Here is a 26,924-nt window from a genome sequence, read left to right on the forward strand (position 1 = left end):
AGACCTTGATTTGGCACAGTCAAGCACATGTAATATAATCATTTAAAGGAGGGGAAAAAACCCTACAAATGCTTTTGTAATTCAATTACTGTATCATTTTACAAGCATCAGAAAGTTTAAAGAACTGCTTCTGGTCTTTTAACATAAAATTCACATTCAGTTCTGAATTCCTTGGAGTTTTAGACATACCAAGATTGTTTTGGTTTCTTTGTTAACACATGCAGAAGAATGTTTCATTTGAAGTATTCTTCTGATAGAGACAAATAAAACACAAGTACACCACCCCTAAGCCTGAATTGTTTACATTTGTGTTACTATGCTAGTTTTAGTGAGAGATGAGAGATGGTAACAGAGAAATCAAAATGGGGTAGACCTTACTTCAGTGGACAGAGTGGAGCTACATGGCATTTACTCCATGATGAGCCAAGGGCAGTTGAATATACAATTACCAATGTCCAAAAGAAAAAAGTGCTGGAAAAACAGAACAAGGGGGTTTTTTGCAGGATACAGTATGAAATTCATGTTATAAGAATATGCAAAACTATCAGTTTTACCTTGATGTGGACAGTCCTTTTTCTAGTTCCATCTTTGTTCTTGAATTCTTTTATTCGATAGCTATAGAGTGTACTTTTGGCCCCTAAAAAAAAAAAAAAAAAAGAGATGAAAATCCCTTTGAACACATAAACAAAAGACCACATACTTCCAACCATTTATAAAGCAAGTATTAGACAACCAAATATCATAGCTGAAAGTTATGTGCATTATTTCATTTGAGTCAGAGTTTACAGGAGGTCAGACAGTCTTGTGCTCATTTAATTCCTGTAAAGCAGGTTTTACAAGGCTCAATTTTTTTGGTAGTAAATCTTGAAAATTACACACTTGCATGTACACTGATTTCACCACCATATTCTCAGAGGCTACACCTAGTCACAGGCCTGTTTGTGGGAATTTCAGGAAATCAAGTGCTAGAGATATCACACTTAATTTTGTACTTTTTTTTCCCTATTAGTTGGGATCTAGACACATCCCACTTCTATTTTTATTTCTTCTCTCTTCCACCATGTTACTACTGAGCTGAGGGGGCTGAACCAACATCTTTTATAGATCAAGAAGAAAAACACTGCAGTTGAGGCAGCAATAAAGCCAGTTTCACTGCTGCTCTCATCAGCGTGTTTCTGTCACTTGTCAAAGTAGCTAGACATGGAAGGCAAGTCCCATACTCCTGCCCTTGCCACTGACCTGGATCAGAGGGGCAGTAGCTTTTTGCAGCACTGGTCACCAGTTTACTAGAAAGCAGAAACATCCTTCAGCTTATATGCCTTAGAGACATAGAGTAATAAAGAGGTGGAAAAGGTTTGAGGCAACATTCATCCCACCTGGACTTGGTCTAATGACCTACAGGTGAAGAGCTCTGTGTATCCTATTACCATTTCTTTGAGTCATCCTGACCCTTTGTTCCCCACCTTTATTAAAAGACCTGAAGATTAATGCAGGGAACAAATGGCAGAGAAATAAATCGTGGTCTCTGTTACATCTCAAAAGGGATGTTTCACAAGTGTAATTAGGTGGAAAAGGTGCTTTGGTATTTTTTTTTGTTTGTTTGTGGTTTCTTGCTTTTTAAAACACAAAACAAAAATCACTATGTGATAGTGCTTAGGTGTCTAGATTGAGGTTTCTATAACTCTGAAGCAATTGTAGGTAAAGATATTGTTCGGAGTTTAAGTTTTACAACATTAAATGGTTTTATTATCTTTCCAATTTCAAAGCAGAAGAGTAATTCAGTTCCTCCAGGAACCCAACATAATTAGTCACCTGCAGACATTATAGAACAATTATTCTTTTTCCCCCAACAAAACTAAAATCCTGTACTTATCTTTAAAATACTTTGTAGCCTATCTTGTTTTCAAATTTAAAGAGGGGGAAATGTATGCCAAATTAGAATTAAATACATCTTATTTACCTGAATTTCTAGCTCAATCTAGTTTGTACTATTGTTTCAAATAAGCAGTTAGCCTTTACTTTCTACTATTAATAAGGCTGTTGTTCAGTCAAGATTCTCTTCTGTTGCTTTTAGGTGTTTGGGTGATCTTGCTAAGCTGAAAGGTAGTACTGACTTGGTGGCATTTTGTTCTGGACAAATCTATGCTGACTCAAATACATTTTGTCTCAAAATGTAATTTCTGCCTTCTCCTATTTTCATTTGGAAGCTGATTTTATTTCTCATACAAGAATTCCAAACATTCAAAATAGGAAACAATGAAAAATATCCTGAAATTGGTGCTAAGCTCATGTTGTCCCCCTGGTTAATTTTCTGCAACCTTAGATGTTGGTACCTGCAGCATCCCGTTCTTAAGTAACTACTCATTACACATCTAGCTCTTTCACTACTACAACTCAGAATTCATGCTTAGATAAGCATAAACATATCCCCAAAGAATTAAGTTAAGTTGTCAAGACTTTCTATTAGGTAAAAAGCATGTAAAAATCTGCAAGTGATGAGAGGAAAAAAAACCACACAATTTTTAAATATCTAGTCATTAAATAAGTGCTTTTAAAAGCATGATTTGTGGATGTATATACTGGCAAAAATACCCTTGCATGCTGTCTCTTTCCACTGCTAACACATACTCATTTAGTGTTTTTCATTTGGGATCTCTCTCACTGTACATGCCCTAAATGATTTCAAGCAGTTCAGGAATCAGCCCAGAGAGAGTTGGGGCAAGGCACAGAACTCCTCTTAAAAATAAATAACATATCCCAGCTAAATGCTGGGTCCTTTTAGGTTTAAGCTGGTAGGAGGAAGAAACATTATTTTGGAGTTTGTTCTGTGCAAGCTTAGAGTGCTTGGCACCTTTTGCCACTCATTGCCCACCCCACCTCCCTACTAATTCTCACAGCACATGAACGGCCCCTGACATGCAATGTAAAATGACACAGCTAACATGCAACTGTCCTTTTTTTATCTCTGCCAGGATTACAATGGAACTGTCATACTATAAATATCAGGATCTTGCTGTAGCTTGTTATATGTTTAGTTACTCAAAGTTTAAATTTTGACCTTTTTTCCCCTGTCGTGTGTAATTTTCTCCCCTGCTTCCAATTCCACATCCCTAGATAGTGCTGAGCAACAGCTGAGCACTATTTGTTAACTCTACAAATAGCCCTACCAATTTTCAGTGAAGGGTCTTTGAAATATTTTCTCACCATCTTCTGCCTTCCCCAAAGAACTAGGAAATAAACCCTTTAGAGGCTAAGTGTCCACAGAAAGAATTGACAAAATTTGAAGCAGCAGTATATGAAATTCAAGCACCTTTTTCAAAGAGTGTAAGTATATATCTCTATACCATTCAAAGCATAGTGCTTTACTTAATGAGCTAATCACAAAGAATTATTGCTCAATAAAAGCTATAGAGACTCTGCACAATGTATAGATTGGGATAAAACCAAGATATCTCAAAGAATAACTGTAAATATCAAAACTATTTTAAGAAAAACACGTGGTCCGTGACTCTAATATTGAAAGGAATTGCCAGTGAACCAAATTTTAATCCTTACCCACCACTGTTCTGCTTCATGTCTCTGACCAGCCACAGTAGCAGTTCTATTTTTGCCTTCTATTTTTTCGTTTTCATGTTAATTTTAATATTTTACATACATAGAGTACTCCAGTGGAGATGGTGCTTTCCAGTGTCCTAATTGTTCTAAGCGATCCCCCTCTAAAGTGACAAAGGAGGGGCCGTAAATACATGTCTGCTATTTATGGATTACAATAAATCAAAGCTTCCGGCGAAGATGGCTCCAGCACTTGGAAAACTCAAGTTGTACATAATGTTTCTCTATCACAGCTTCTCAGAAATACTGTATGTACATCAGAGCTCTACTGTACATGTGGCTTTCTACAAAACTGCAAAACTAAAGGTCTTCTTCCTCATCTTTGACACACTCCTTCTAAGAGACCACTAAAAATCCAGGATGAAGACCACAGCTGAGATCTGTCCTTCTCTGACACAAGGAGTCTCGCTACGTATCAGGACAGAACTGATCTAGACTTAGGCTAGAGCTTCCTCCAGATGCTGGTCTAGGACTAAACTCCTACACCAGCATCACTCTGCCCTCAAGAAGTTCAAGATGATGTTGAATACACAGTTACAAGTATGTTTTGACAAGTAAACCAACCCTCTAAACTCAAGAGGACAGGTCAAAAAACAGGGCCAAAACACCCATCAATAAGAAACACATTAAAAAATGTAATACATTCACCTTTCTTTGGTGCTCTGTACGACAAAAGCTTACTCTAAAAGAAAGCCTCAGCTGAAACCAGTGCTATTTGCTCTTCTATAAACAATTATGACAACAATATGATCTGCCCAGTGAAAATATTAAGAATGCTGGAGGGTCTGTTTCTCAAGACAGCTATTTGTTTTGAATTATTAACTTCATTTCTCAGTTAATTAATTCCAAGAATCTGGCTATTACATCCAGGCTATGATCTTTCAAACTGTGTTTAATTGTCATTACAAAAGATGAATTTCTCTTTTTGAAGCTAAGGCAGAAATCATTGCAAGAAAAAGAATTAAAAGAAACAAGGAAAAAAAAAAAAAACCAAAACAATAGAACAACACAGAGAACAACAAACACCACTAAAACTCTATAGCTCTGAGAACAGAAAGAAAATTAACATGGCCTAATAAAAGTCATGGTGGCTTTGTTACTGTTGTTATCTAGAAGAGAATAAACACATTAACTAGTGCTCCTTCACACACAATCCTTCAATGTCCAGCACTTGCATAAGCCTGTTGCTATAAATAAATAAATAAGTAAATTTTAATTTATCTGTATTATAACTATACATGTCTCGCATATGAGCAATGTATAGATGTAAGAAAAGCACAATTCACAGAGAGCAGGGCATGCCATGGACCTGGACTCCATTACAGTCTCCTCAGACCCAGGACAAGTCATTGGCATTCAAGTCCCATTCATTTATTGCTACCTTCAAACAAGGCCACGACAAATGCCATGCTCAGTACCACGACCTTTCTCTGACTGTTTCCACCAGGTACAAAATGGTACTTTATTCATTCTTCATAAAAGCACATACAGATTTTTCCCTGCAAGTTTCAAAACGACACTCCACACACAGTCTTTTTCTGCTGTACACTCCACTTTTCAGATCCTCCTACAGAAACCCAAAATAGTTTGTCAGATCTGTATGGAAACCCTGATTCTCTGTAAGGGCCTCAAAGAGAATTTATATTCATACTATATGCATGTATCTGTCCTCCGTGGGATACTGCCAGCTCACCTAGGGTTTCTTCACCACCTAATCCAAGCACATCAAAGCATCTTAGGAGCTCCAGAATGAATAACTACAGCCTTTCATGACATAATTTATACACATATCTAATGTAGTGAGCCAAAGACATCTGCAGTCCTGAGAAGTAATTCAAATTTCAGACCTGCAGCCCTGAAAGTTCAGCCCAGTTCGTGAGGCTTCACCACAATTAACATGACTCACTCTGCTTCCTCCCTGCCCCACAGGACACAAGATGGTACCAGTGAGCCTCTCACGGAGCAGCACCAGGACACTGCCATTGCTTGTGATGCTTCCAGACGTCTGGTAAAGCCATCCAGCCATACACCATTCACGCCAACACGGTGCATGGCAGCATTTGGGATGTATATCTAGCACTACAGGAGGTTTTTGTTAAATCTGCACCCATCAGAATTCAAGAAATTCCAGTATTATCAACGTTTGGGCATCCCTACATGCCCCAGTAAGTTCACATCTACAGAATAAGTTACAGTGTTACCTTGGAATTTATTTTTTGTTTTAATATTCTGTTCTTTAATCAAAGATCTCAAGGCTAGGCTTTGAAAAGCAACTCTGTATTAGTTTGGGGGTTTTGTGTTTGTTTGGTTTCTTTCCTTAAACACTCCCCGTTGTAGCTTATATAGGGAATATCTGCCATTGCAATGGACCATAATCTTTTCCTAATTTAAATTCCCCCATAAACCATCTCTTGTATAAAACACGGCAGGAGTTTTACCTGAAGGAGTGAAATATTAAAAAGTTAAAAGGAATTGGATGTAACTCAATTTAGAAATGCAAAAACACCACGTTGTTGTTTTTTCACTGTATTGCAGTGAATAGTCCTTCCACTTCTCATCCCTTGAGTAATTTCTTGGGATCATATGAACCAAGATGTTTCATTACATACCAAGTTCTCAGAGGCAGAAACATTTTCTGTTTGTAGCTCTGAAGTTTCCAGAGTGCTTTAGGCATGGTAAAGATAGTTTCCAAAAGAGCTTTGTGTAAATAATCTGAATTCAATTTTTCCTTTCTGTTTAAGCACCAGAGTAACCTTTGTGATTTTTGTCTTGAAGTGTCTAAATGGCAATATATTCTGCTCAGTTTTTAGTAAATGCTTCAAGGTCTTTACTCTGTAGTTTCTTGTGGTGCTTTAGTAGAGTCTTCCTTCAGAAATCTCTGTTCAAAGGAAACTGAAAACCAGGTTGGTCCTTGGCACACAAGCAAAGATATTTAATATTTAGTGGGACTATCTGTGTAGGATCTGTAAAATAGGTGAGAGAACAGGACACTTTGGTGGTAACATAATATAAATAATTGTACTTCATAGATGGAATTCATTGCACACATGTAAGCAAAGCCATTAACCATCTTTTTTTTTTTTTTTTTTTTTTTTTTTTTTTTTTTTTTAAGGCAAACTGTGTCTCATTTCATTGCTCACCTACCTCATGGAAACTGCAGTTGAAGGGCCTTTCACTCTCCTTCCAACGTCTTGGGCTGGGCTACATCTTGACAACAACTAGAATTTCCTTCTATTTTCAGACAGGCCAGAAGTCTTACATGCTCCAGCTATAGCCTACTTCCAGGAAATGTGAGTAGGAGGCTCTTGAACTGTAATTCCCATAAAGCATTTATACATGGGATAGTTATATCTAATCCTGCTTCTACCCCAAATGAATTAAAAGCAAAAAACCTCCTTTCTGGGGGCTTTATGTTATTCTCCAGCTCTTCCCTCCCTATTCCAAGATGGAAATGATTGCCAGCAAGTTGACATTTCACAAAATGGGCACCTCTCTGTAATTCATGGCCGATGATTATTAGGTTCAGTTTTAAAGAAAATATCAAAAAAAACCTGTCCTACATGAGGACTTAGCTATTGAAAATGTTGGGCTTTTGAAGAAGTCCTCTTTTAAATTAGTGAAACTCTATCAAAGGACTTCCTCAGGTGCTTGGGGGAAGATAGTATGATGAAACATTCAGTTTGACGCATATCTCTACCTGCACAAGTAAAGGTGCCCCAATGCATTCTGACATTATTTACATAAGGCATGAGAATGACAAGTCAAAGAACTAGCTAGCTGGTTTTCCCACAAAGTTCATCCTCAATGATTCAAATACTTACCAACACTTCATTTACACTTTACCATTGAACTAGTTCTGTGCTCCATGCAGTATAAATCAAACTCGGAGAATACCGCAGAGAGGCAATATATGATGATCTTTATACCTATTCACATAGCAAGCTTTGATCTCTAGGTCTGCTTTAAGCTAGGATCAGAAAGCAGGGCACAAAGCCAGAGCCTTGAGTTTCACTGGGCTGTTTTGATTCAAGGTATAGAGATACACTGATCTATTCTATTAGTCACATATTTCCATCTGTCTGCAGTACAGTTGGACAGAAATGAGAAAAAAATAATTTAATTTTTGTCCAAGTGTCATTAAAATCCTCACTTGAAAGAATCCTTAGACTGAAAATCAAACATAAGATAAAAACCAACAAGAGCTGAAGATGGATTACATCAGAAAAAGAAACAAAGGAGAATGTACTCTTCAGGTAAAGTGCTGACTAACTATATAAGTATTTAAGTATACATTCTATGTATATTAAGGACTCAGGTTTTTCAACAAAAATCCCCATGGCCATCTGTCTACAGCCCCTTGATATTACAAAATGTACATGCATACACACCTTAACAGACTCCCTATGAGCTATTTGTGCCAAGCATCTGAGTCCAGAGCTATAATATCTAGTTAAAGCAGTATCTACAGTTATGGTCCCAATTCTTTTCAAAATGGATTCCAAAATCCTTGGTTTGTTTCTGATGTAACATATGTTTACAGTATCATTGCTGTAAATTAGTTCAGATAAAGTTTCGCCATTCAACAAATGATCTTACACCAACATTTTCCCATCAGAGATTTCACAGCAAGTGGGTGGAAGACAAAATTAAGTTAATGTAGACAATGAAACTTAACTGAAACCCACCCGACACTGAAACAACTTACTCTTGAATGCCATGTGTTAAATTTGTAAAACTTCTCCCAAAGCTTATGCAGACAAGTTTACTGGGAAACCAAACAAGCAAAGAACAACAAAACCCCTCAACACTTTCAGGTTGATTTTCATGGATTTTAGATGATACATGAGTACTAGTTTCATTATAATTTTTCACTGCAATTTCTGCTTCCAAATCCCTTAGGCCTATTTTCAAACTCTGCTGAATTACTGTGGTGGTACATTCTCTTACCAAACAACATATATATACAGGCTGCAATATCCAACAACTGATGAAGTGTTTGCAAACTTAATCTCCATTTTCTTAAAATAAGGTATTGCTATGACAACACACAGTTACCACACCACAGCTTCAGCAAAGCAAGCTTCAGAAAACACTATTTATCTATCTACACATTACTTTCCTCTATATTTTCCATCAGATTTCCAATTTCCTGTCTTACTTATTTTGAATCCATGTGAATGCAATTCAGCTGGTGTCTTAATTTTCAGAAGTCTAATGTATTATAACTCTTACTTTACTTCCTCACAGAAGAAACACCTATCATCGTCTCTAGCCTGGGATCTTCAGGTGCTCTTCTGAACAAATATCATTGTAAACAAACCATTTCAGATTTTTTCAAGATTAACCTTACTGCCCTGTTGACCCTTGGCTTTACTGAAGATTTCTTGTACACTTACTTTTTTTAGTATTCCACATATTTAACTTAGTTTCTCACGTGCCATTTACTGCTTTTTTTTCTTGGAGTTTCTATATTTCACTCAAGTTTTCCTAACATATCTTTCTATTAACTTTCTCCTTCAATATCTTACACTTCAAATAAGCTGCCTTATTTATACTTCAAATACGCTTCCTTTTTTTTTTTTTTATCAGTTAATTAGAAAAAAGACAAAACCTTCATCTCAGTATGTTTTTCCCACCTCTTTCACTAGTCTCTCATACAGTGGATCAGAGTACAGACAAAACATGTTTAGTTGAAAAAGTATCCCATTAAAATCAGAAGTTCACAACCAACTTGAAAGGGCTTTGGAGAACAAAATTCATTTGGAGGCCCACCCAACAGGTTAACATTAGACATTTAAAAGAAAAAAACAAAACAAAACAAACCAGCATTGGAGGACACCAAAGTGAACAATAAGAATGTCCAGAAAGGATCTCAGAAATGGGGGAAGTAATGTCATAAGAACAAGGAATTCAGGTTGCCAGCTTTACAGAAGGCATTTCTGCTGGATGAATATTTGATGGGTAACATGGACTCTGCTAGATGTTCAGTCTCTTGTCCCCAGCTTCAGTGCTCAGCCTCCATTCCTGTAACAGTTTCTGTAGAAGACACAATGGCAAATTAACACACTGTTTTATTGCACAATGTGGACATCTGCCTATTGAGTATAAGAATTGAAAACCCACCCATTTGGACTTCATGAAGGACATCAGACAGCCATTAAGGAGAAAGAGAAGGCTGACTTCTTAGTAAGATTTCCTGGACCACAGTGAGCACAATTTAATGGTTCTACACCATGTTAGCAATCCCCCCACACTGTCCAGTCCCCCTTAGCAGCAGTTTTAGAAATATATCCAGTTCATAATATTTTATTAACCTATATAAAACATGGGATTCATCTGTTCCAAATATCCACTTACTTTTAAACTTAAACCAAATATTTTATTAGTATTTTAAGCTTAGATTCTTACTATTTTGCAAGGAAATAATCTATTTAAATTGCTTTATGCCCTGAGCAATACCAGTACATAACTTTTACAAGCAACTTGCATTCCTAATTATACTCTTTCTATCCTTGCTTCACAGATGGTATTATTTTTATTGCTCTACTGGTCCACTAGTCAATGTACACCAGGTATTCCAAGTCACAGAAAGTAAGTGTGTTAGAGCTACTCATTTAGAATCTTATTCTTTAGCTAAGTTGAATGTATTCTTTTTTTTCCCCCTTGGAGAGTCCCTATGACAGTATAAAAGGAAGTGAAGGAAGAAAGGAAGTCCACCTACAGCAACAGAGCTTTGATATCAACTGCTGAAGCACTATCAGTGACTTCAGACAGGGTCCAGAAGAACTTGTGTCTACCCAAGTCCTCATATCCAGATCAGACCAATTCTTCAACATCTGACGTGCCACCTTCATAAGTATAAAAAGTTGAGGTATAACAGAACCTCGTGCCAGTCCACCACCAGCCTTTTATTATGAACTGTTTTCTTTTGCCAATAGCTTGCATACCCCAAAGTGTATATGTCAGAGATCTTATGCTGCTGCTAGTTCTTAGGACTTCCCAAAAACCTCTGCTTTGATTTTCTTCTGACTTCACAAAAACATGCACCTTGCTATTACAAATTATTTAAACAAGTCCTTGAAATCTCTTGCGTTGGATCCTTCGACAAATCCAGACTGTACATGGTTTGAGCCATCTTCTTCCTCCACTCTTTATCTAACCTCTTCTTTCAGACTTTGCCATACTAATATCAGAGGTGTCTGTAAGTTTCACAGGAATATAAAAGACAGGGCAGAAGGGAAAACTTCCAAGAATGGAGTATGTTATTTGTGCATGTGGTCCAACCTATTTGCACAGACCAGTCTGTCTCCACTAGACTTGTTCCCTCTCCATGTCATATGACAATAGAGGAGGAGAAGAAAATATTACGCTGCACTAAAATTTTAACCTTTGTCTTCTGGGCTGAAAATCCCAATGATATAGTGCAGGTTTGACAACAAGTCTTGAACCTACACTGCTTCTTGGAGCTGTTGATAAGTTCCTGTCCAGTACATTAAAACATCATCAGCCTATTGTAATGTCAGCTTTATTTCAAGTAGAGTTTTAGAGAGATGGTAAAGTGCATTACAGGAGACTCCAGTCAACAGAGAGGCAAAAAACCCCACAAATATAACATTTACTTACCTGTACAAGAGTGCTTAGTAAAGACATGATGAATATAGCTATCTTAGCAGAAACACTTAGAATTCTATTAAACTAATATGTCTGGACAGTCATTTATTGCATGTAGTTTTTACAGAATATATCTTCTCATAGCCTTTTCACATCTTTATTTGATTAAAAAAAAAAAAAGAAGGGAGAAAGTGGTGGTTACAGCAAGAAAAAAGGAAATAAGTTCTATATGGTATTCAATCTACAGAGGAGAGAAGAGGTAATTCATTGTTTTCCTTCTGGCACAGTGTTTTATTATAGGAAAAAAATTCAATACAAACATCAAGATCTCTCACTAAAATGGGTCAACACCATCCATGACAACTGCTAAGTTGTAAAGGAGAGATGGTAGGAGAGTGTAAAATCAGATTAAAGTAGGGGCCCAATCCAAGTTAAATAATAATTTTCTTACCTGGACAGGATCAGAAGCATGACCTCTCTATATGATAACATCTTACTGCACTAGATGATCAAAAAGTACACTGCACTTCTCAGAGGGAATGATTCACACGCTACTCTGCTTGCTTCAGTTACGGTCACCTAAAGCAAAAAAACTAGCATTTCAAAATTATGACTGAATTTCAATGAAAATATCTTAAGAACAAGTAATTCCAGGCTTCTCCCTAAAATTTCATCTTTCTAACCAATTGTTAATTCTTGTTTGTTTCACAAAAGTAATTAGGACTGACATGCTTGTACAAACATGCATTAGCATAAAATTTTAACTGGAATAAAACAGCTCATGATATTTTTGGCACATCAGAATCTGACACAGAATTAGTATATCAATACAAATCACTCTTACCACTCAGACTTCAGTGAAAAGCATGAAATTCAGAGTGACTTTTTAATACATAAATAGTAACTAGTGAAACATTTTTGTTCAGCATTGTCTGTAGCACTGTTTGGGCTTCAACATCCAGAGCGAATTGTTCAACTGGTAACAGCCTTTCCTGAGAGATAGTATGAGATCCTGGAAAAATACTAAGCCAGATTCATGAGCTTTGAATGAGACATTAGAAACAGTGACTTCAGTAGAACTACACACACCCTAAAAACGTAAACATGACAATTACTCTATGAACTGAAGTGGCAGTGCTACTCACCAATACGCTCTTTTACAGATCAACGTTTCAAAATACTGAGCATTACCAATATACTAAGACTTCGTCCTACTGTTTCCACTACAGAAGCTAACTCCATTAGCCAAAAGTGTCGGCTTGATGCATTCCTTACTCAAACAGTACTCCCACTCAAGTAAACAACAGTGGTCTTTATGGCAAAAGCTTCATAATACATAAGCACAGCATGTCAGTGGTGTTTTGCCAGGTATATTCTTTTTTGCTTTCATCTGTCGCTATCACATCTCTGATATCCACCTGAATGGACAGTGTGTATTCAAGTAGGGTTTGCTAGGGATGAATATGTTCCTGAATATGCAAAGTGTGCTCTTTTACTGCTGGGTCCTTTATTAAACTACCTGAATATTAGTGGCCCGAAATTGGTATGATTAAGGTTTAATGAACTCCTGATTAGCGCTAATGAACACAACTGAACACACATTTTATTAAATGATTTGTCTCTTTTGAAATGAAAGTAATGTTAAGCCCATTAATAAAAATTATTTGGGTCATTTCTGAGCAACCGTTGCACTCCTTGGAGATAAAGGAGAGAAATCAGCCAGTGTGCTGTCTGATTATGTTTCAGCAGGTGTTACACATCAATAGTTAGGGTTCACAGGCTGTATTTTCTAGGCTTAGTAAGGTCAGAGGAAAAAAAATTAAAGAAGTTTCTGTGACTGCTATCTAACAGGAGATATGTCCTTATAATCTGGTAGGATCTGAAATGATACAGCATACAAGAAATGGAAGGACTTTGTCCCTAGTTCTAAGTGGTGGAAGACAGTATACACACAAAAAAACCCCACAAAGCAAAAAAAAAAAAAAAAATCACCTTACTCCCCAAACCCAAGTAAACATGACTGGAAAGATATCCTTTCATATTCTTCCATACTTTCCAAATCATTTTCTAGTTAAAAGGTTTTTGGAAGCTGCATATATCCATCTGCCACAATGTACTGCGCTAGTTTAGACACAGTCCGAAGGCTTAAAGACTTTACAGAAAGACCGAGGAAGCATTGATGAGCAATTGTTCCCCTTATGTGAGGGTAAGATGCAGTTAATTCTCTTGCAGTACAGTGTCATAAAAAATCCATAACTACTCTTGGATCCGTGATGACAAGTGATGAGAACATCACTTTTGGTTTCTATTTTAGAGCCCTGTGTTCCACGTATCCAAAGCGACACGTTGGGTTATTAAGATATCATCGCAATTAACAAGCAAGATTGCTACCAGTAGTTGCCCACTTCCTACGTTAAGTCGGTTGTCCCCAGGAGGATTTCTTACCAATTATTCAATCAGATATGAAGGAGGAAGGAGTGACAAGAACACAGCCCAGGGCACAGTTCTTCAGAGACTGCATTATCCGCTAACAGGTAACATAACTAGACACTGCACCTCTGAGCACTGCAAAATTTACTCATTTTCTTCCTATTATCATAAACGTTAACGTTTGCCATTCCAGCTGCACAGCAACCCTGAAGTAAAATCGGTACATTTCTACATGAGTCCCATATCTCCAATATGCATTATACATCTGAGGCCCTGATGATGCTGAGGAACCTGAAGGAAACCAATGACATATTGAAGAGTTCCTGGCATAGTTATAAAAATAATAATAAAAAAAATTAAATCAGACACCTGTTGACAATGGAGTTTTCTCTAGTGGTGACTCATTATAGTTTTGAAATCATTTTATCCCTTTGTTAAATCAAGTCCTACTACCATCAAAAGAAAACCCAAGAACACAGAGATTTAAACAGAGTGTGAGAATATAAACTCTCAGAAAGCAAACAACCAGACCCAATATCACTCACATATTAACTGGAATGATTAATGTAGAAAAACAGCGGCACAAATAGAAAGGCTAATGAGACCTTTTCAGGATGATTCTCACGTAATTAAGTGTAATGGGCTAAATTCTGCTTCAAATTGTTCCAAAGTGAAACCAGAAGGATCTGCATGCATTTCAGAAGATGTACTCTGCATCAAGAGAAGCTGCAGGTATAATTTGACCTATTGTCAGTAACTCCAGCTAAGTAAAACAGCTGGTTTTTTCTCTACCATGTAACTCATCCAGTGAATCCACAAAGTCTCAAAATAGATTTCTTCTTGGAAACTTTGAAACGTTTAATGTAGGAGGAAAGACTGAGCAGACAGAAGTGGAAGAGTGAGCAGTTGCAACAGGCTTGGGAAAGGCTTGGGAAGTCACAGGGAATCTCTCTAAGGAATTTACTCTTAGGACTAGTTTTACTGATGAAGGGAGGATTCAGTGGTCACCTTTCCTACCATACAAACAAACACGAAGGGAAGAGATTCTCCCTTTTGCTATTGACTGTTTATGGGGTTGAAGAGGCACAGGCAGGCTGTGTAGAGAGCTTCTCTTTGGATGAAACAGGGGAAGACCACCCAAGACCTCTGCACAAGAACCACTGAAGTGTAGAGGCAGCTATACCAGCAGCTGGAAAGGCCTTTCCGCTGCTGGCAATGGGCATTACTAGCACATTTATGAGATTTAGTCCAGGTTTTAATGTGCACCAGTGATGAAGCTGGGACCTTAAAGGGTACAATCTCCCTATAGAAAATGTCATCTCTTCATTAGTGGTTCCTCTATTTCCAAGAATACTCTGTCTTCACTTAATAAGCAGAGAGTTTCTTCAATACCAATATGCACAATTTATGTTTGTTATCACCTTACCTGCTTAAGTAGACAATCTTCCTAATTGTTAACAAAGAAAACATTCACTTTCATTTGTGGATTAAGACATCACTACTTTAAAGAGTACTATACCAAATTCAAACCTCAGTTATAGAAGTCAGCTTTAGTTAAAAAGTAAGGAAGAAAGTTAATACATGCTTTTACCTTGCAGAAGTATAACCCAGGCTAGAATGTCGAGGGGACAGAGGGAAGATAGGTGGTACTTTTATTAAAATTAATAAGTGGGCTGCTTTGAAATTTAACCTAGAAAATTAACCAAGAGGTCACATGAATGTATGTGATGCAAGTATTTTCAATGGAAATAACATCCATAGTACATACATACTGTGGACAAAAAGTAACAGAGGTCAAAAGAAAGACATTAGAAACAGACATTAGAAAACACTAGCATGAGTACAAGCATTTACTATGAGATAAATCAGACTTTCTAGGGCATAAAACAACTACTAGCTGGTTGGCACCCTCTGTGAGAAAGTTTTTCTACAATACAGGTATTTTAAGTCTGGTACTATGTTCTACCAGTGCTTCTGATGGGCTTCTGCTTTAATTCACAGCAAAAATGCTTTCTAAGACTGTGTTCATATTCAAGTTATAAGCGAATATAAACAAAAACTAAGAAAAATCTTTAATAACACATCAAGATGCTTTATTCATCCTTGTTCCTGAGAAAACTGTATTGAAATACAAAATAGTCACTTTTAGGGCTTATAACACAAAAGGGAGTGGCAGGATTTATGTACATGAAACCAGTGCTTTTATTAGCAAGTGGCTTAATCGTATTTCCTTTCAATAAAAACATGGAACTGGCTTCCTATATACTTTAGGAGTTGCACATTATTTGAGAGGGACAGCAAGTCTATATTTCTCTGCAATGAAAAATTTAAAATTACTGTTTAGAAAATACTCCTTTGGATGTGTAATAAGTATTAAGAACGAGCAAATCTATTTCTATTTAATTATAAGTAAATTAGAGGTTGTTTTAAACATTAAGAATCTTCTTAATTTTTGGGAAAGGTTTCTCAGGGGTTGGAAAACAGCAAAGATAAACTCAAGGTCTTATGAATAAGGAATTTAAAAAAAAAATGTTGCATCTTCATTTCTGAGGGGAAAAAATAAATTCTGGATTATCTCAGCATCTCATAAAGAGATAAAACCTTAAAGTCATGTACCTAAAACTATACATTATTCATGAAATGTAAAATGTGCATCCTTAACTAGTTATTCCCCCTATCCCCAGAATGTAATTAAACCCAATGACTCTTCTATCAGGACATGTAAGAATAATAAACGAGACTGTTAAATCACGAATTGAATTAAAGCTCCTGGTAAATTTCTTTGACAAGAATTTCCATTATGAGGAAGAAGGAAAAAAAAAAAAAGAAAGAAAAGAAATATTTTCGGTTGTTCATACAACTACAGCTTCAAGAGTAGCTGTTCCTAGAAAAAGACGTGGCTAAATTTAACAGAAGTATGTTCTTTTTATCTAGGCAAGTCATCTCTTCTATTTAAATCTCCTTTCCTATGTCAGATGATTGACAGCTGGATACCATTCAAGACACCTGTATTTGGTCTGAGTGGCAGCCTGAAAATCTCCAGGGACTTTTCTGAGCATGTACCACAGGCAATGGGTCAAAATATTTACTTCAGAAAACAACCATGAAACTTCATTTGCTGCTGTTATTTTCTTTCTAATTAAAGACTCATTTCAAAGCAGAGTGGAAATAATGTGTCTGCTGTGGTTAATATTTAATCAGCAGTCTAGCGTGCCAACCATGTATCCCTTGTAATAGCCCAGGGTCAGTGCCCTGGATCCCACTGGGATGCCATATGGCTGTGTCCAGAAGACTGGAAGCCACAAATGACCTATCACGGGTTGAGTGATAGCATGAATCAATGAGGGTACTAATTATTGGTTTTGAAGAGCTGACTCATCCGTTGTGGGAGTGAACATTATGTTAACAACCTTGAGTGTTTCAAATCATAATATCAGATGTGCCATTATCAAAAAATAAAGCAAACCAGATTCAAATTATCCAAGTTTTTCTAGTAATTTGCTGTTAAATAATTTAAATATGATTTATGTGTACATAATGTGAGTCTGATACTTGTTATTGGTTCTCCTGTCAAAGGATAATATAATAAATAAATTCTGGTTTGGATCTATTTAGAATCCAGACCCACAAATATCCGTATGCAAGCTGCATCCTTTCTTAGACGGTTATAGTAAGGGTATTATTTCAAATCTATTTCTGCAAATGGAACTTTTCTCTCATATTTCACAAGGACCTGGACTAGATTTTGAAATACAGAAATTGGGAAAGCACTTAGGCATGTATTCAACCCTCGGTGAGAATACAAGTGTCTATAATAAGGCATCTCCTGAACTACCATCAGGCCTGGATATGCTGTTTATATGTTCAGCAAACCTAGAAACCTCTCCATAAGCTGCACTCCGGAGAACATAGCATCCCCCTTTGCTGTGCTGTTCCAGCAGCTCTGTACATTTTCCCAGCATGTTAGAATTCTTGATAAAAGAAAACGTCATTACTGTTTCTGATTCATTACTGATACCTAAGGAAGTAATTTGCTCTGAAAAACAGACTGTACTCTAGAGAGCACAGGATCCCACTTTTTGTAGCGGGATGCTAGGCAGATAGGATACCATATCAGGGATGTTTGTGGGAGACAATTGTGTATCTTCCATGCTTAGTTTCAAGCCAACACTTAATTGTTTAGCCAAAGAGAAGCTAGAAACAATATGCTCCCATATGACCCAATATTAAGGTTTTAAGATCGCACACAAAATTCAGACTCAAAGAACACCTTGCAGGCAGATCCTTTCTTTACAGAGAGCGAATTACCTTTTTTCTCATTAACAACAGGATAGTTTGTCCAATGCACAAAGATGCCTCAACACAGCATGCAACCTCTCTTGTGAGAGAAAGCTGCTATAACTTTAAATTTTATCTCACGCTGTTGCAGTGCAGCTGACTACAAATCGGTGTGTTGTATGTGCTTTCTGGCAGCCCCTGGTGGTCTAGTGGTAAAGGCGCCGCGCTATCACCGCGGAGACCCGGGTTCGATTCCCGGTCAGGGCCACTCCCGGGCAGGTGGGGCTCGTTAGCCCTTAAAGGCAACCCACCTACGTCCTAAGGACCTCGCTGCCACTGTCCAAGCTCGCTTGGCCCCGGCAGATGAACCTCAGGATTAAAGGGTGGGCTCAGTTCCGCGCACACTGTGTCTCACCTAAAAAATCCAATGCGCAGGCTGGAAGGTGGAAAGACCTTCCCCGGATCTTCGCTCGTGAAGACTGGCCATTATTATTTATGTGCTTTCTAAAACACGGATCAGGCTCTAAGGTTCACTGGGTGAAGGTGGGACAAAACCAATAGGCTGTCTCACAGAAATCCACTGGTGGCATTGTGTACACCAGCATATATTCCTGTGCAGTGGGGAGGTACCCGGGGGGACACGCGGGCTTGAGCCGGCTCTTACTGCTGACTTCGTGGCGGGGCAGACACTGCCCTGTGCCGGGCCAGACGCTGCCCTGTGCCGGGACAGACACTGCCCTGTGCCAGGCCAGACGCTGCGCTGTGCCGGGGCTGGCTCCTGCCCCAGCGGTGCCGGCCCGGGCCGGTCCCTGCGGAGCAGAGCGGGGCTCGGGTCCCCTCTAGCGGCCGCAGCGCTGCCCGAGCCCCCGCCCGCCCCTCCGCTGATCCGGCACACCACATTCCCACGGATCGCTCTGTTTGCCGCCTGGCTCGTACCGTGCCCAGCAAAAGTTCTCAGCTCACGCCACCCACCGAGCGCGGATGGAGAAAGACGCAGCCTTGGAGGCTTGGCATGATGCGTGATCCGAGAGATACACCCTACGAAAAAGCGTTCGCTCCCTGCAGATGAGCTACATTACGAAATTGGAAAGCATTCTGTATAATTATCAAGATGCAAGGACATATTCCAAGACCTACGCTTTTCCATGAGTACTCCAGCCATTCTGACTGTATGAAATGAGAGGTGGCACTTCAAAGAAAATAATCTGTGAAACTCTGTGAGGGTGCTGGTCGGAATTCTTTCTAGAGACCTATCAAAAGTGGGAAGAATTCTGCATAGGACAGATAATTTTTTTTTCTAGTAAAAAAAAGACATTGTCTTCTCTCATTTTTCTTTCAGCCACTAGAAACTTCAATTCTGCAGCTGAATCCAGGCCAAACTATTAGGTTCTGTGAAAAGCAGCACTGCTTTCAATGAGACTCCACATTGGAGTAAGTAGCATGGATTAATCTTGGGGCTTTCATCATTGCAAGTCATGAAGAAAATGGGCTTTCCACTCAGTCAAGCTCTGAGAGTTGGGAAATTGTATGAGAAGTTCAGACTTATTTTGCTACTGGCCTTGCAAAACACAGAGAAAAACTTAAAACACCTAAATACTAAAGAAATGAAAACAAATAAAAAGAGGGAGGAAAAGAAACAAACAGAAGTTGACATTTAATTTTGGTTTGTGTCATTTTTGTTGTTGATAGTTAAGAGAGCTGTAGCCAATGGTCAGAATCAGCAATACTGGGTAGGGTGGTCTTATGGTCAGCATCAACATTGCTGCACTCCAAACCAGTGAGATCAGCAGCAGAGAAAAGGTAGAAGAAATATTTAATTTTGAGATAGATACATGGACATTGTCAAACTTTTCTCAAGAAGATTTTTTTTTAGCTAGAGACTAAATGTAAGAATACAGCACACACATATTCTCTTTCTCATGCCTTGTCACCAATGTTCTGGCCAAAAAAAGAGAAATTTGATCACTGTGGGGGGTCATCCTCCAGGACCATAGCTCTCATTAACCCCTCAACAAACAAACAGATTAGTTATGGAGGAAGGTGGGCAATCTACAGCATCTCAGGCACTTCTGTCTCCAACCAGGCTGAAGATTACGTGCCTGCACGGAGTAAAATAGCACAGCAGTTTCCAAGTGGCCTTGTAGTTCTTCTCTGCTCTCTGCATTTGGTGGGCATTTTTTCATTTTACACACTGTTCGGAACTTGCTGCAGTGATTTCAGAAGTTATATAACTGTGTCAGATGCTCATATGAACGACAACTATTTCTCTGGCTTTATTTTTCCAGAAATGCTTCTGGCATTGCTTTTCTCAGAAACACTATAACAGAAATAGCTGCGTGGTAGCAGTGGCACTCTGCCTCTTTAGGTGCAGTTAAGATAATTTTTTAACTAGCAGACTGTTATTAGTTTATTCCTATGTTGATGTGGTATATTGGTCTGCTGATTCTATCAGATCATGTTAGATACTGATTTTTACCTACCTAAACTAAAGAAAGAAAACTTATTTGTCTTCTGTATTTTAATGATATCTCATTTCTCCAGCACCCTATTCAGTGCTAATAGTCCATATAAAAGCTCATTCTCATCATTAACGCATAAAAGAAGACAGAAAAAGACACAGAAGAGAAAGATTGCAGCATGGTCATATCTTAGATTTACCAAGTTATCTAACCAAGCTGTATTTGATCAGCATGTGATGTTAGTGAAGGTCTATAGAGAGAAATTATCTCAAAAGCAGGTTGCAAACATTGAGTCAATTCCACAGAAAGCCACCTCTGTGAAGAAAGAAATATGATTCCTTATTTAGTCAATGAGAGGAAAAAAGAAACACAGAAAGGTTAAGTGACTTATCAGGGTCACACAGAAGAGAGTGATCCTGCTCACTATAGAACTTGCTTTAAGTTTAACAGCAGTGAGATTAGACCACATTTAGAGACAGAGTTGGTGTAAAATTCAGATTGTGGATTAGCAACATTGACCTTTTCACCACCAAGGTACACTTCTTTCCAAAAGAAATATTACTCATCGAAGATGACTTTTCTGCTTTTATATCTAGGTACAAATACCTCTATGTGAGACATCCAGCATCTTCCATATACACACATAGACTGTTAGGCTGTACAAGCCTTTAACAAACTACATAATTTATTACTGTTATTATTTTCCCAAACAGTAATGTTTCAGAGGAAGCAAAAACTATTTTTCAACTCTGGTGGAAAATGCTCTGCAAAGTAGGGAGAAGGCTTAGACTAGAAAAGAGGAAAACAGGGAACTGTTTGGCAATGATAGTATTTCATTCAGATCTTGTCATGAAAACTAAATTTGCATTTCAATACAACATTTTTTTCCCAAAGATAAAGGTGGTCTTCTTTAAGTATATAAAGCTAATCACAGCAATTAATTTTAGACTGAATGAAACACTCCAAATGACCTTTATGTTTGTTCAGTCTGATTTGGCAAGATGTTTCTTCTCTAAACCAAATTCCCACCTTTTCATTTGATTTTACAGTTTGTTTGGTGAACTGAAAAAATCCATTCATCACCTAAGTTTGTTATGAATTTACAGATAAGGAACTGAAGTCCAGAGAAATCATGTGAATTCTTCAAGCCAACACAGAAAGTCTGTGGAAAAGCAAGAAATTGGATCAACCCTGTTGATCCAACCAGTGCTAACACCATTGTGCTTAGATCATCCTTTTTGTCTGTGCCAGCATGTCTGCAGTGTTTTGTTTACCTGCAACAGATGAATCAAACACATGAACTAAAATGAAATGGGCAGAATAATGTGATCAAAATAAGTTGCTTTTCCTCTGATAGCATCATTAGATTTGGGAAGAGAGGATGGAAAAAACCCCAAAAAATCACAGCTGCTCTATGCAAGTTTGCCTGGTTCAGCCAGACACCCAAGGTATCTAGGGTAAGAAACATCCTGCTGCTCTTGTGGCATGCACCTGCCAAAGGGAAGTGGTCAGTGCCCAGATGGCATGGGAGGACACATGCCACAACTGTATAAAGCTGTGTATCCACCCTGAATACATTCAGCTCCCTGAGAAAGTGGCACTCCCCAAGGTGCTTAGCTTTCCTGATTAATATATTCAGATTGCAGCAGGTCCTTCTTTTCTAGTTTTTCTCTCTTATGGCTACTGCTATTATTCCTGCATCACTTTGTACCACAGTCATGTTGTTTCAGTTTCTCTCACTGCTTCAGAAAGAAAAGCTGTTAGGGATTTCTTTGCACTGGGCCATGTCACGGTTAATATTCCACTGCTGCTCCTTGCCCCTTTTCAATCTGTTTATGATTTCCCTACATGCCAGGCTTGTTTTCCTGAAGACAGCTATGAAACATAAAAGGAAGAACATCAGAGTCTCTTGAAACAACCTGAGAGCTGGCTGCAAGTCTAGTGACACAACTTAAAAAGATGGCAATGAAAAACAAACATACCTCAAATTCCCCAGCTATACAGATACCACTTAAGTATATTACAAAGCACTACTGCTCCCCTTCCAGTCCTGTTTTCAGCAAACATTTAATTTGGAAGGCTACAGCTCTGTATAATGTGTTATTATGTTGGTTGTTCTTATTTAGGAAAAAATCCAAATCACAACATTTGGAGCCAGTATCAGCGTTCCCTGAAAAAATTGAGTGTGCTTGTATGACGAATGTTTTAGATCAACTATTTTTAAGTTCCTTTATCCTCACCTATATTTTAACCATGAAGGGAATTTTTTACCACCTTCAGAGTTCAGAAGGGCATGGACCTCAGAATGGAAATTTAGAGCTCAGCAAGAGGCTCTGGGCAGTGTCAAAATCATGCACTCAAAAATCATGGCCATCTCCTGCAGCACGATTGCTTGTAACTGTTGTCTCAAGTGGCTGGGCAACTAAAAAGAAACCATAAGCTCCTATTTGAGCACACCAGTGCAAGAACAACCATTTACTCCTTTTCACCACACACGCACCATCAGAAAGCTTTTAGCCATGTGCAGGCCACCTCCTTTCCACTCACTTGCAAAAAAGACAAGTTCTTCCACCCACAGCAATGTGTGCTCAGCAAGGCAGCCCCCACCAAGTCGAAAGTGGCTGCAGTGAAGTCCATGAGTGTTCATTGAGGAGGATAAGGACGCAAGAGATCAAAAAAAATAAAATGTGGGAAGGGCAAGAGAAGCAAACAAAGGGAAAGAAGCAGTGAAAAAGCCACCATATCTGTGCTGCAGGATGGTGTTCCCACTCCAAGGCATTATTTCAGGATGACTCAGTGAAAAGGCATCAGGCCAGTATTGGAGGAAAGGGACTCCAGAGCGGTAAGTGCAGAAGGAAATACTTGAAGCAGAAGTGCTAACTGTGGCAACTGACTGTCAGCTGCTCTGTCAGCAACTGATGACAGGGTAAGAGGAAAAAAAAAAGGGGGGGGGGCAGTGTTAAACAGCAATGTATCAATTTTGATAACTGAATCTTCACTCCTCTTGGAAATAGTAAAAGCTATATTTTGTGTTTCTCCTCTTCTCTAAAGATATAATAGAGAAAGCAGGCTGCAACAAATAAATCAAACACATGGACTAAAATTTTTGGGCTGTCCTCAGTCATATTTTTGTGTACCTAACAATGACCAAGAAAAACCTTCATAGTGAAAAAGCACTAGACTTATCTCCTAGAATTAAACAGGTGGTTGTCTTTCATTAAAAAACCAAAACATACCGGTGGAAGATTCAACTATTACCTTTTGGTCTGATCATTAGCATTACCACCTCTTTATCAGACAACTTTCAGACTTTGTAACATTTACCATACTTCTTAGAATCCAAACTATCATCTCTTAAGATGAAGGAAAGAGGGCTGCTGCCTTTTTTGTTCCATGGTTCCAAAGATCCTATTTCTCCTTTTGCAGCCAGCCTAGTTTTTCTGATCACTAAGAGCTGCTGGCTGGTTGAAGGCATTCCAATGGTTTCATGACTGAGAGACTTCAGCAAGCTGCCTAACAGAATATAAATGAGACCCAACCCTGCAAATCCACCTGCAAATTATTAGCTTTTTGCATGAGTTAATCCACTGAAATAAGTTCATGAGTAGACCCATTACAGTGTTCACAGAACTGAAACAGAAGCTGGGAAACATTAAGTCAAGTGCACTTTTGGATTAGTTGTCTGTATAGGCAAGTAAAATGTATCTGCAAAACAAGTCCAGAAGTCTCTATTACTAACATTAACAAGACAAAACCCACTGAAATAGCCCTGAAATAGCCACTGCAGCTTCTGAATACAGAGACCTTATTACTGAAAGGAAGAAAAGTGTGACCATAACAATGTCAACAATCTGATCAGTAAGAAATAAAGTGGTTGCTACAAATACAGCCTTAGAAGTTACCAGAAATTTACCAACCTATTATTCATTACAGATTTTTATTCCTCAGTGGACCTGCTCATGCCACTCAGTGCAAGAGGGCAGGATATTAAGAAGTACAGGTAACACAAATACGCTTGGTGTGATGAAGAAGATGGGAACTGAGGTGGAAACAGGGGAATCTAGTTCTAGAATCTGATTATCAAACTTTATTATTTGAAAGTCTTGCATATATGTTTACTACATAATATGTTATATGCAGACAGAGGACAGTTTTAAATTAGATCGAGCTTGCAAAGGCTTTCTTAAAATACAAGAAAATTCACTGTTCAGGGGCCAGAAAAATATTATTATGGACCCATAAGACTTGTGACAACTTAATTGCAGACACAACTTAATTACAGACACAAACAATATATCCTATAGAAACCATCTTGCACACAGGGCAGACACTTGAAAGGACCAGAGTTAAAGTTGAATGGGAGACTTCCAAGTCAGACATTTCTAGTACTTGATTTTGCAGCCTAAATAACAATCTTCAGATGTAAGCGATTTTATATGATAATTAATGATGTAGGAATCACTATTATTATTGCTCTCACTATGTTGCTTTTGGAGAGCTTTTCAGAACTCAGCCTCTGAAGATGAAGTGTAGCTTTTGTTTTGTAGTTTCCTTCATGCAAACTATGTCCCCAAAATGTCAGAGTTAACTGAACTGTCACAGAGCCAACCGAGCTGTAAAGATTATAATAAAGAGAGAGAGAAATAAGGAGGGATAGGCAAGGCAGGAAAAAACCCAACCCCTAACTGTTTTCATTTGAGTTAGAAAGGAAATAAAAAGACCACGCAGTGACAGAGGTGAATTTCTTTAAATAATTGTATTTTACTAGGTATTGAGGCATAATACTGTAAGATAATGACATGTAAGTGGGACTGTAATAGCCTATGGAGAGACAAAAGGGTAAAAGATGGGAAAACAGGAATCCTGACAGTGCAGTGCTGAGGCACACAATTGGTGTCTGCTGGGCTCCAGACAATACAGTTATATCAGTACCTGAATTTTTCAACCCCACTTAGTTATTTTACACATACAGAGCCATATTACTATCACAGTGTTGTTACAGTGCTCTTTACTACCTTGTTTCCATACCTGTGGAGTAGCTTTAAAAAAAAAAAGAACAAGCAAAAATATAAGAGCGGTCAAGTTACCAAAAAAAACCCCAAAAAACTCAGCTCCTCACCCTGTACTTTTTTAAAAAACAAATCAGACCAAAACAAAACAAACAAACAAAAAAACTCTTACAAAAATCAATAAAAGTTATCACTAGAATTTTAAAGGAAGACAAAGCCACATACTGTTTAGTAAATACAAATGCTGAGTTAAAGAGCCTACATGAAACGCATAAGTATATACAAAGAATGACACCGTAAAACACAATAGAGACTGCTGTTTGAGAGATATCAGTCAGCAACCTTCACTTCTGCACAAACATAAAAGAAAGGTGCAAGGGGAAGCATAATCAATATCAAGTATGCTCACCAGCTCCCACGCAGGAGAATTGCAAATGCACTTGCAAAACAGCCATTTCATGAACCTCCCTCATTTAAAGGGACTCCTTCAGATGGACATCCCAGGCAAAGGTCTCCTAAGATCACCACAGGATAGTTCCTGGGGTAAATGCAGGTTGTATTTTCCAACGGGAAAATTACCTTATTATTCTGGACAGAGTTTTTTCCATCAAAAAAAGGGAAATTGTGAAATCGGTTGTTGATTTTGAAAGGCTTGCAGATGTATGGTTCATCACCATCCATCCTACTGAAATCGTCTCAGTGGACCAAGTGCAAAGGTTTCTAAAGCATGAGCTGCCAACTAGACACAACAGTTATTGGAGAAACAAAAGTATTTGTGCATAGTTCAAAATGAATATGATATTGGGCTGCTTGAGCAGCAACCTGTAATGGTTCTTCCATAACCTATTATATGATTGGAATAGCTTATTATGTGAAATAAGTATTTCTTTAGACACATTTTGATAGGAGGTATACTGGTATGTCAGTGGCTCTAAAGGAGAAAGGCAGGGTGAGAATTTTAGAATTTTTTTCCAGTTTCCTCATATTCCCCAGGCAGAGGTGAGTACTGGTTTCTGGGGAATCAGAAATACTTCACATTAAAAAAGAATCAAGACAGACAGGAACATTTTAAAAAACCCATTATCAGCTTACTGACTGAAAGTCTGCATTTATTGTTTACCTCTAAAGGGGAGCAGCAGAGTTCACTTCAAGCATCCCCAGGCTTGGTTCACTCAGCTCACTCCACAACAGTGAGAGATCTCTATCACAGTAGACGGAAGAACAGCTCCTCCTTCCTCTGCACTAGTCTGTTTATACACATGCAGGAAAATAGACACTATTCTAAGCTATTTTGGAAATAGCCCATTTCTAAAGTCATTAAAAACACAGCTTTAAGAGAGGTCTACAGAGTAAACCTGTATGCCTAGGCAATATGATAGTCTGTTAATTTGGGAGCAGGAAAGAAATTTGTATTCTGAGCCTCACAATCAACTCTAGGTCTTCAATGTTTTAAGAACATTTTGAGGAAAACTCAGCAAAGCTATTTTGAAAGTGCCAGACACACCCAAAGTATCATAGAGGGACT

At 38.2% G+C, this 26,924-nt stretch overlaps 1 long non-coding RNA gene across 1 annotated transcript in view; it reads right to left on the minus strand.

Moving 5' to 3' along the window:
- Positions 1 to 579: 579 nt before the first annotated feature.
- The window catches only part of LOC126649397 (uncharacterized), a 217,196-nt gene continuing 190,851 nt past the window's right edge, over positions 580 to 26,924 (minus strand). The window contains exon 3 of the long non-coding RNA XR_007631033.1: positions 580 to 637. This is a non-coding gene — a long non-coding RNA (uncharacterized LOC126649397). The remainder of the gene's footprint in view (positions 638 to 26,924) is intronic.

This window comes from Myiozetetes cayanensis, unplaced genomic scaffold, assembly GCF_022539395.1.
Source record: "Myiozetetes cayanensis isolate MyiCay16 unplaced genomic scaffold, myiCay2020 scf5-8, whole genome shotgun sequence".
In the NCBI taxonomy this organism is placed as follows: domain Eukaryota; kingdom Metazoa; phylum Chordata; class Aves; order Passeriformes; family Tyrannidae; genus Myiozetetes; species Myiozetetes cayanensis.